We start from the raw sequence: 9105 nt of genomic DNA, 5'->3' as shown, positions 1-9105 counted from the left end.
ACCACCACCCAGCGTTCCCCCAGGTCTCCCGGTAAAAATGGTGCCTCACTTGTGTGGGAGGCCCAAGTACCCGCGGCAGTCAAGGGCCCCAAACGTAGTGAGGCGACATCAAGATGGCCTATCGCCAAACCACCTGGTTTTGCAAGGGGGGTCACTTTGGTTTTTGGCCCGGTGCGCGGCGGCCATCTAGGGAAACCTAGCAAACCCAGGCATTTTTGAAAACTAGACACGCGGCGGCTTCCAGGGAGGTATTGCTTGCGTGGATCCCCCAACGTTTCCTTACCCAGAATCCCCTGCAAACCTCAAATTTTGCTCAAAAAATCACTTTTTTCACACATTTTGGGGTGGGAAAGTAGTGGCATCACCGGGCTCACACAAATTTACCACCACCCAGCGTTCCCCCAGGTCTCCCGGTAAAAATGGTGCCTCACTTGTGTGGGAGGCCCAAGTACCCGCGGCAGGCAAGGGCCCCAAACGTAGTGAGGCGACATCAAGATGGCCTATCGCCAAACCACCTGGTTTTGCAAGGGGGGTCACTTTGGTTTTTGGCCCGGTGCGCGGCGGCCATCTAGGGAAACCTACCAAACCCAGGCATTTTTGAAAACTAGACACCCGGCGGCTTCCAGGGAGGTATGGCTTGCGTGGATCCCCCAACGTTTCCTTACCCAGAATCCCCTGCAAACCTCAAATTTTGCTCAAAAAATCACTTTTTTCACACATTTTGGGGTGGGAAAGTAGTGGCATCACCGGGCTCACACAAATTTACCACCACCCAGCGTTCCCCCAGGTCTCCCGGTAAAAATGGTGCCTCACTTGTATGGGAGACCCAAGTACCCGCGGCAGGCAAGGGCCCCAAACGTAGTGAGGCGACATCAAGATGGCCTATCGCCAAACCACCTGGTTTTGCAAGGGGGGTCACTTTGGTTTTTGGCCCGGTGCGCGGCGGCCATCTAGGGAAACCTAGCAAACCCAGGCATTTTTGAAAACTAGACACCCGGCGGCTTCCAGGGAGGTATGGCTTGCGTGGATCCCCCAACGTTTCCTTACCCAGAATCCCCTGCAAACCTCAAATTTTGCTCAAAAAATCACTTTTTTCACACATTTTGGGGTGGGAAAGTAGTGGCATCACCGGGCTCACACAAATTTACCACCACCCAGCGTTCCCCCAGGTCTCCCGGTAAAAATGGTGCCTCACTTGTGTGGGAGGCCCAAGTACCCGCGGCAGGCAAGGGCCCCAAACGTAGTGAGGCGACATCAAGATGGCCTATCGCCAAACCACCTGGTTTTGCAAGGGGGGTCACTTTGGTTTTTGGCCCGGTGCGCGGCGGCCATCTAGGGAAACCTAGCAAACCCAGGCATTTTTGAAAACTAGACACCCGGCGGCTTCCAGGGAGGTATGGCTTGCGTGGATCCCCCAACGTTTCCTTACCCAGAATCCCCTGCAAACCTCAAATTTTGCTCAAAAAATCACTTTTTTCACACATTTTGGGGTGGGAAAGTAGTGGCATCACCGGGCTCACACAAATTTACCACCACCCAGCGTTCCCCCAGGTCTCCCGGTAAAAATGGTGCCTCACTTGTGTGGGAGGCCCAAGTACCCGCGGCAGGCAAGGACAACAAACGTAGTGAGGCGACATTTGGGATAGGCAATGTTGATGTTGCCTCACTACGTTTGTTGTCCTTGCCTGCCGCGGGAACTTGGGCCTCCCACACAAGTGAGGCACCATTTTTACCGGGAGACCTGGGGGAACGCTGGGTGGTGGTAAATTTGTGTGAGCCCGGTGATGCCACTACTTTCCCACCCCAAAATGTGTGAAAAAAGTGATTTTTTGAGCACAATTTGAGGTTTGCAGGGGATTCTGGGTAAGGAAACGTTGGGGGATCCACGCAAGCAATACCTCCCTGGAAGCCGCCGGGTGTCTAGTTTTCAAAAATGCCTGGGTTTGCTAGGTTTCCCTAGATGGCCGCCGCGCACCGGGCCAAAAACCAAAGTGACCCCCCTTGCAAAACCAGGTGGTTTGGCGATAGGCCATCTTGATGTCGCCTCACTACGTTTGGGGCCCTTGCCTGCCGCGGGTACTTGGGCCTCCCACACAAGTGAGGCACCATTTTTACCGGGAGACCTGGGGGAACGCTGGGTGGTGGTAAATTTGTGTGAGCCCGGTGATGCCACTACTTTCCCACCCCAAAATGTGTGAAAAAAGTGATTTTTTGAGCAAAATTTGAGGTTTGCAGGGGATTCTGGGTAAGGAAACGTTGGGGGATCCACGCAAGCCATACCTCCCTGGAAGCCGCCGGGTGTCTAGTTTTCAAAAATGCCTGGGTTTGCTAGGTTTCCCTAGATGGCCGCCGCGCACCGGGCCAAAAACCAAAGTGACCCCCCTTGCAAAACCAGGTGGTTTGGCGATAGGCCATCTTGATGTCGCCTCACTACGTTTGGGGCCCTTGCCTGCCGCGGGTACTTGGGCCTCCCACACAAGTGAGGCACCATTTTTACCGGGAGACCTGGGGGAACGCTGGGTGGTGGTAAATTTGTGTGAGCCCGGTGATGCCACTACTTTCCCACCCCAAAATGTGTGAAAAAAGTGATTTTTTGAGCAAAATTTGAGGTTTGCAGGGGATTCTGGGTAAGGAAACGTTGGGGGATCCACGCAAGCCATACCTCCCTGGAAGCCGCCGGGTGTCTAGTTTTCAAAAATGCCTGGGTTTGCTAGGTTTCCCTAGATGGCCGCCGCGCACCGGGCCAAAAACCAAAGTGACCCCCCTTGCAAAACCAGGTGGTTTGGCGATAGGCCATCTTGATGTCGCCTCACTACGTTTGGGGCCCTTGCCTGCCGCGGGTACTTGGGCCTCCCACACAAGTGAGGCACCATTTTTACCGGGAGACCTGGGGGAACGCTGGGTGGTGGTAAATTTGTGTGAGCCCGGTGATGCCACTACTTTCCCACCCCAAAATGTGTGAAAAAAGTGATTTTTTGAGCAAAATTTGAGGTTTGCAGGGGATTCTGGGTAAGGAAACGTTGGGGGATCCACGCAAGCCATACCTCCCTGGAAGCCGCCGGGTGTCTAGTTTTCAAAAATGCCTGGGTTTGCTAGGTTTCCCTAGATGGCCGCCGCGCACCGGGCCAAAAACCAAAGTGACCCCCCTTGCAAAACCAGGTGGTTTGGCGATAGGCCATCTTGATGTCGCCTCACTACGTTTGGGGCCCTTGCCTGCCGTGGGTACTTGGGCCTCCCACACAAGTGAGGCACCATTTTTACCGGGAGACCTGGGGGAACGCTGGGTGGTGGTAAATTTGTGTGAGCCCGGTGATGCCACTACTTTCCCACCCCAAAATGTGTGAAAAAAGTGATTTTTTGAGCAAAATTTGAGGTTTGCAGGGGATTCTGGGTAAGGAAACGTTGGGGGATCCACGCAAGCCATACCTCCCTGGAAGCCGCCGGGTGTCTAGTTTTCAAAAATGCCTGGGTTTGGTAGGTTTCCCTAGATGGCCGCCGCGCACCGGGCCAAAAACCAAAGTGACCCCCCTTGCAAAACCAGGTGGTTTGGCGATAGGCCATCTTGATGTCGCCTCACTACGTTTGGGGCCCTTGCCTGCCGCGGGTACTTGGGCCTCCCACACAAGTGAGGCACCATTTTTACCGGGAGACCTGGGGGAACGCTGGGTGGTGGTAAATTTGTGTGAGCCCGGTGATGCCACTACTTTCCCACCCCAAAATGTGTGAAAAAAGTGATTTTTTGAGCAAAATTTGAGGTTTGCAGGGGATTCTGGGTAAGGAAACGTTGGGGGATCCACGCAAGCCATACCTCCCTGGAAGCCGCCGGGTGTCTAGTTTTCAAAAATGCCTGGGTTTGGTAGGTTTCCCTAGATGGCCGCCGCGCACCGGGCCAAAAACCAAAGTGACCCCCCTTGCAAAACCAGGTGGTTTGGCGATAGGCCATCTTGATGTCGCCTCACTACGTTTGGGGCCCTTGCCTGCCGCGGGTACTTGGGCCTCCCACACAAGTGAGGCACCATTTTTACCGGGAGACCTGGGGGAACGCTGGGTGGTGGTAAATTTGTGTGAGCCCGGTGATGCCACTACTTTCCCACCCCAAAATGTGTGAAAAAAGTGATTTTTTGAGCAAAATTTGAGGTTGCAGGGGATTCTGGGTAAGGAAACGTTGGGGGATCCACGCAAGCCATACCTCCCTGGAAGCCGCCGGGTGTCTAGTTTTCAAAAATGCCTGGGTTTGGTAGGTTTCCCTAGATGGCCGCCGCGCACCGGGCCAAAAACCAAAGTGACCCCCCTTGCAAAACCAGGTGGTTTGGCGATAGGCCATCTTGATGTCGCCTCACTACGTTTGGGGCCCTTGCCTGCCGCGGGTACTTGGGCCTCCCACACAAGTGAGGCACCATTTTTACTGGGAGACCTGGGGGAACGCTGGGTGGTGGTAAATTTGTGTGAGCCCGGTGATGCCACTACTTTCCCACCCCAAAATGTGTGAAAAAAGTGATTTTTTGAGCAAAATTTGAGGTTTGCAGGGGATTCTGGGTAAGGAAACGTTGGGGGATCCACGCAAGCCATACCTCCCTGGAAGCCGCCGGGTGTCTAGTTTTCAAAAATGCCTGGGTTTGGTAGGTTTCCCTAGATGGCCGCCGCGCACCGGGCCAAAAACCAAAGTGACCCCCCTTGCAAAACCAGGTGGTTTGGCGATAGGCCATCTTGATGTCGCCTCACTACGTTTGGGGCCCTTGCCTGCCGCGGGTACTTGGGCCTCCCACACAAGTGAGGCACCATTTTTACCGGGAGACCTGGGGGAACGCTGGGTGGTGGTAAATTTGTGTGAGCCCGGTGATGCCACTACTTTCCCACCCCAAAATGTGTGAAAAAAGTGATTTTTTGAGCAAAAATTGAGGTTTGCAGGGGATTCTGGGTAAGGAAACGTTGGGGGATCCACGCAAGCCATACCTCCCTGGAAGCCGCCGGGTGTCTAGTTTTCAAAAATGCCTGGGTTCGGTAGGTTTCCCTAGATGGCCGCCGCGCACCGGGCCAAAAACCAAAGTGACCCCCCTTGCAAAACCAGGTGGTTTGGCGATAGGCCATCTTGATGTCGCCTCACTACGTTTGGGGCCCTTGCCTGCCGCGGGTACTTGGGCCTCCCACACAAGTGAGGCACCATTTTTACCGGGAGACCTGGGGGAACGCTGGGTGGTGGTAAATTTGTGTGAGCCCGGTGATGCCACTACTTTCCCACCCCAAAATGTGTGAAAAAAGTGATTTTTTGAGCAAAATTTGAGGTTTGCAGGGGATTCTGGGTAAGGAAACGTTGGGGGATCCACGCAAGCCATACCTCCCTGGAAGCCGCCGGGTGTCTAGTTTTCAAAAATGCCTGGGTTTGCTAGGTTTCCCTAGGTGCCGGCAGGGCTAGGGTACAAAATCTACAGCTAGTCACTTTGCCAAAAAAAGGGTCATTTTTCACTGCAAAACCACGTTGCGTTTTGCGCCGTTTCCTGTCGCGGGCACTAAGCCGACCCGCACAAGTGAGGTACCATTTTTCTCGTAGGACTTTGGGGAACGCAGGGTGGGTGGAAATTTGTGGATCCACGCAGATTCCAGAACTTTCCATCACAGAAATGTGGGGAAAATGTGTTTTTTTTGTCAATTTTTTACGTTTGCAAGGGATTCTGGGTAACAGACCATGGTGGGAGGCAGTCAAGTCACCCCATCCTGGATTCCCCTGGGTGTCTAGTTTTCAGAAATGTATAGGTTTGCTAGGTTTCCCTAGGTGCCGGCAGGGCTAGGGTACAAAATCTACAGCTAGTCACTTTGCCAAAAAAAGGGTCATTTTTCACTGCAAAACCACGTTGCGTTTTGCGCCGTTTCCTGCCGCGGGCACTAGGCCGACCCGCACAAGTGAGGTACCATTTTTCTCATAGGACTTTGGGGAACGCGGGGTGGGTGGAAATTTGTGGATCCACGCAGATTCCAGAACTTTCCATCACAGAAATGTGGGGAAAATGTGTTTTTTTTGTCAATTTTTTACGTTTGCAATGGATTCTGGGTAACAGACCATGGTGGGAGGCAGTCAAGTCACCCCATCCTGGATTCCCCTGGGTGTCTAGTTTTCAGAAATGTATAGGTTTGCTAGGTTTCCCTAGGTGCCGGCAGGGCTAGGGTACAAAATCTACAGCTAGTCACTTTGCCAAAAAAAGGGTCATTTTTCACTCCAAAACCACGTTGCGTTTTGCGCCGTTTCCTGTCGCGGGCACTAGGCCAACCCGCACAAGTGAGGTACCATTTTTCTCGTAGGACTTAGGGGAACGCGGGGTGGGTGGAAATTTGTGGATCCACGCAGATTCCAGAACTTTCCATCACAGAAATGTGGGGAAAATGTGTTTTTTTTGTCAATTTTTTACGTTTGCAAGGGATTCTGGGTAACAGACCGTGGTGGGAGGCAGTCAAGTCACCCCATCCTGGATTCCCCTGGGTGTCTAGTTTTCAGAAATGTATAGGTTTGCTAGGTTTCCCTAGGTGCCGGCAGGGCTAGGGTACAAAATCTACAGCTAGTCACTTTGCCAAAAAAAGGGTCATTTTTCACTCCAAAACCACGTTGCGTTTTGCGCCGTTTCCTGTCGCGGGCACTAGGCCGACCCGCACAAGTGAGGTACCATTTTTCTCGTAGGACTTTGGGGAACGCGGGGTGGGTGGAAATTTGTGGATCCACGCAGATTCCAGAACTTTCCATCACAGAAATGTGGGGAAAATGTGTTTTTTTTGTCAATTTTTTACGTTTGCAAGGGATTCTGGGTAACAGACCATGGTGGGAGGCAGTCAAGTCACCCCATCCTGGATTCCCCTGGGTGTCTAGTTTTCAGAAATGTATAGGTTTGCTAGGTTTCCCTAGGTGCCGGCAGGGCTAGGGTACAAAATCTACAGCTAGTCACTTTGCCAAAAAAGGGTCATTTTTCACTGCAAAACCACGTTGCGTTTTGCGCCGTTTCCTGCCGCGGGCACTAGGCCGACCCGCACAAGTGAGGTACCATTTTTCTCGTAGGACTTTGGGGAACGCGGGGTGGGTGGAAATTTGTGGATCCACGCAGATTCAAGAACTTTCCATCACAGAAATGTGGGGAAAATGTGTTTTTTTTGTCAATTTTTTACGTTTGCAAGGGATTCTGGGTAACAGACCATGGTGGGAGGCAGTCAAGTCACCCCATCCTGGATTCCCCTGGGTGTCTAGTTTTCAGAAATGTATAGGTTTGCTAGGTTTCCCTAGGTGCCGGCAGGGCTAGGGTACAAAATCTACAGCTAGTCACTTTGCCAAAAAAAGGGTCATTTTTCACTCCAAAACCACGTTGCGTTTTGCTCCGTTTCCTGTCGCGGGCACTAGGCCGACCCGCACAAGTGAGGTACCATTTTTCTCGTAGGACTTTGGGGAACGCGGGGTGGGTGGAAATTTGTGGATCCACGCAGATTCCAGAACTTTCCATCACAGAAATGTGGGGAAAATGTGTTTTTTTTGTCAATTTTTTACGTTTGCAAGGGATTCTGGGTAACAGACCATGGTGGGAGGCAGTCAAGTCACCCCATCCTGGATTCCCCTGGGTGTCTAGTTTTCAGAAATGTATAGGTTTGCTAGGTTTCCCTAGGTGCCGGCAGGGCTAGGGTACAAAATCTACAGCTAGTCACTTTGCCAAAAAAAGGGTCATTTTTCACTCCAAAACCACGTTGCGTTTTGCGCCGTTTCCTGTCGCGGGCACTAGGCCGACCCGCACAAGTGAGGTACCATTTTTCTCGTAGGACTTTGGGGAACGCGGGGTGGGTGGAAATTTGTGGATCCACGCAGATTCCAGAACTTTCCATCACAGAAATGTGGGGAAAATGTGTTTTTTTTGTCAATTTTTTATGTTTGCAAGAGATTCTGGGTAACAGACCATGGTGGGAGGCAGTCAAGTCACCCCATCCTGGATTCCCCTGGGTGTCTAGTTTTCAGAAATGTATAGGTTTGCTAGGTTTCCCTAGGTGCCGGCAGGGCTAGGGTACAAAATCTACAGCTAGTCACTTTGCCAAAAAAAGGGTCATTTTTCACTCCAAAACCACGTTGCGTTTTGCGCCGTTTCCTGTCGCGGGCACTAGGCCGACCCGCACAAGTGAGGTACCATTTTTCTCGTAGGACTTTGGGGAACGCGGGGTGGGTGGAAATTTGTGGATCCACGCAGATTCCAGAACTTTCCATCACAGAAATGTGGGGAAAATGTGTTTTTTTTGTCAATTTTTTACATTTGCAAGGGATTCTGGGTAACAGACCATGGTGGGAGGCAGTCAAGTCACCCCATCCTGGATTCCCCTGGGTGTCTAGTTTTCAGAAATGTATAGGTTTGCTAGGTTTCCCTAGGTGCCGGCAGGGCTAGGGTACAAAATCTACAGCTAGTCACTTTGCCAAAAAAAGGGTCATTTTTCACTGCAAAACCACGTTGCGTTTTGCGCCGTTTCCTGTCGCGGGCACTAGGCCGACCCGCACAAGTGAGGTACCATTTTTCTCGTAGGACTTTGGGGAACGCGGGGTGGGTGGAAATTTGTGGATCCACGCAGATTCCAGAACTTTCCATCACAGAAATGTGGGGAAAATGTGTTTTTTTTGTCAATTTTTTACGTTTGCAAGGGATTCTGGGTAACAGACCATGGTGGGAGGCAGTCAAGTCACCCCATCCTGGATTCCCCTGGGTGTCTAGTTTTCAGAAATGTATAGGTTTGCTAGGTTTCCCTAGGTGCCGGCAGGGCTAGGGTACAAAATCTACAGCTAGTCACTTTGCCAAAAAAAGGGTCATTTTTCACTGCAAAACCACGTTGCGTTTTGCGCCGTTTCCTGCCGCGGGCACTAGGCCGACCCGCACAAGTGAGGTACCATTTTTCTCATAGGACTTTGGGGAACGCGGGGTGGGTGGAAATTTGTGGATCCACGCAGATTCCAGAACTTTCCATCACAGAAATGTGGGGAAAATGTGTTTTTTTTGTCAATTTTTTACGTTTGCAATGGATTCTGGGTAACAGACCATGGTGGGAGGCAGTCAAGTCACCCCATCCTGGATTCCCCTGGGTGTCTAGTTTTCAGAAATGTAT

Source organism: Triturus cristatus, chromosome 3_1, assembly GCF_964204655.1.
Source record: "Triturus cristatus chromosome 3_1, aTriCri1.1, whole genome shotgun sequence".
NCBI classification, from domain to species: Eukaryota; Metazoa; Chordata; class Amphibia; order Caudata; family Salamandridae; genus Triturus; species Triturus cristatus.
Note: the sequence above shows the minus strand (reverse complement) of the source record.